The sequence below is a fragment of the Atta cephalotes genome, assembly GCF_000143395.1.
Source record: "Atta cephalotes unplaced genomic scaffold scaffold00005, whole genome shotgun sequence".
Classification (NCBI taxonomy): domain Eukaryota; kingdom Metazoa; phylum Arthropoda; class Insecta; order Hymenoptera; family Formicidae; genus Atta; species Atta cephalotes.
The window spans coordinates 881,860-884,469 of record NW_012130069.1 but is presented as its reverse complement, the minus strand read 5'-3'; positions in this window follow the sequence as shown (position 1 = coordinate 884,469).

The following is a 2,610-nucleotide window of genomic DNA, read 5'->3' as shown; positions in this document are numbered from 1 at the left end:
GTACGTACGTACGTACGTACGTACGCTCGTTCCGGTACCGAACTAACTACGTCGGTCGGCCACTCGACGACGACGACGACCACTCACTCTCTCTCTCCTCTCTCTCTCTCTCTCTCTCTCTCTCTCTCTTCTCTCTCTCTCTCTCTCTCTCTCTCATCGCAATGGCATCTAGAAGCAATGGAATGCGAAATAATATCGCTCTCATGTCATGATATGTTTCGCATGCATTTCGGAATAGAACAAATGGATGCGAACTCTTCTGTAAAATCTGCCGCGTACCTTTGTTCCCGTTAATTGAAAAAACAATGCTTTTGCTAAATGCTTGGTCATAAATCTCGCTCGATGATCGCCCGATCAAATGATTACATCAGAAAGATGCAATTATTACGGCAATTTAACATACTATTTAATAAATTAAATAAAGCCTTTTAGAGGCAACATAAGTAATTAGTGTGTAAATATATAGATATATATACTTTATTAAAAACATATAAACGTTTCCTGAAAAATTTCATAAATAAAAAATATATATGGAACATTTCGTGTCAAACGGGCTACCTCTCCTTCCAAAATTTGACGCAACGAAAAAAACATTTAAGGTCTTAAAATATTCGCACATTTGTGTACTTTCGAATGAAACGTGCCTTTTGAAAAATTCAATAATGGCTGAAATATGACGTCTGAAATCCGCAAAAGTCACGAATGTTCTTATAACATTGTTGATTTAAATGTGAAAACTTGATGAATCGGTTTAAAAATGATTGCTATAAATGATTACAAACCTAGAGATAGAATTATAAAGTTCATGGCGGATTTGGAATTAGTATATTAAAGTGTAGTAACTTAAAGTGTCATAGTTATTGTTTATGTCGAATCTAATATTTTACAGCGACCATTGGTTCATGGCATCAGAGTATTGCATTGATGCAAAATGTCCATATATATATATTAATACACATTAATAGCCTGTCTCGGCTCTGAAAAGCTTTATTTAATTTATTGATTTATCCATTAGAATTATTACCTATTCGAATTATTTGTTTTAACGTACGATTACTAAAGATGTCTATTGTTTATTTACAGCAGAGCTAAGAAAGTTCTACACTACAAACTACTGATGAATTTAAATGAAAGATCGAATATCAAATTGCAAATGGCAAAATAATTTTCTAAATATAAACTATAAAACTTAATGTCGAAATAGCGATATAAAACATTTATAAGAAACATTTTAATAAATTAAGATTATTAAAAAAGCATAATGTGATAATGTTTCTTGAAAAAAATCATAAAAATCGAATAAAAGTTAATATTAAAAAGAAAACATTTTTTTCTAATCTATTTCTCTACTTCCTTTAATCCTCCAAAAAACATTTTTGCTAGTATCTAAAAATTTAACTAAAAACAAATCTGAAAATTTAAATGATTGTATCGAACTATTAAATAATTATATTTAAACTATCAAATTAATTATACTGTAGGACACTCAAGTTGATTACAATAGAATGTCAAAAATTTTTGCAGCATCGCTCATGTTTGCCCTATACATAATTATTTTGATAATTCAACAAAATTATTTTCAGATCTGTGTCTAGCTAAATTTTTTTAATATTTCAGCAAAATTCTTTCCGTGTAGAATTAGGAAACTTGATTCAGCTGATTATAATGAAAAATGATCTTACCTTACAGAAGGCGTGGCATATCAAGTCTTAGTTCGTAGACGCGCCGAATATCTGTAAGAAAGAGAGATAAATATCCGTTAAAATTGAAAGTAGTTGCAGCGGGAGTGAGAAATAATAAAGGGATAACTCGACAGAAACGATGACAGTGTCGAGGTCATGTCGGGTCAATGAATAATATCCGACTTGTGTACCGATCGTGCTTCACGTGAACTTTATACTACCTACTCGTTCCGCGAATCCCCGACTGATTTATGCAACACCGATACCCGCAACAGAGAGCTTTCCTCGGAATTTATGCTCGGCTAAATTTTCAAACGTGTTCAATTCGAAGCCATTCGATTCAATGCTGAATCGACCGAAAGATTCGATTCAATCGATCAAGGATTCTATCGTTCGTACGTGAATTTATGAATAATATAAATTGAAATATCAGATCTATGAGATATACGATGCGATCTTTCGTGCTATTCGCGTGCGATTTAGTAAATTACTGAAAACATACTCACTGAAGACAAATAGATTAAATGTTAAATCATTTATTTAAATTTAGTATCAATTTAATATTTACTAAATATAAAGGTACATTTATTTGGTACATATGAACTATTAATTTGATTTAAGTAAGTAGGTATTTATTTACCATAAGATGTTTAGCTAGTAATACTATTTAAATAAATATTCATTAAAATTTTTTAGTAATTGCGTAAACACTATTAAATTCATTATATATATTATGTTTGAGTTATTTTTTTTTATATATTTCCATAAATAGTCGCCATTATATGTATATTTCTATACTAAATTAATTCAATATATCATGAATTTATTTAAAAGCAATGGAGTTAGGTGTACAATTTTGCTTCCGCCGTTTTTTTCCCGAAATTCGAGGCTTTATTGTAAAAAACTGGTTATACATTTATGATTCAAA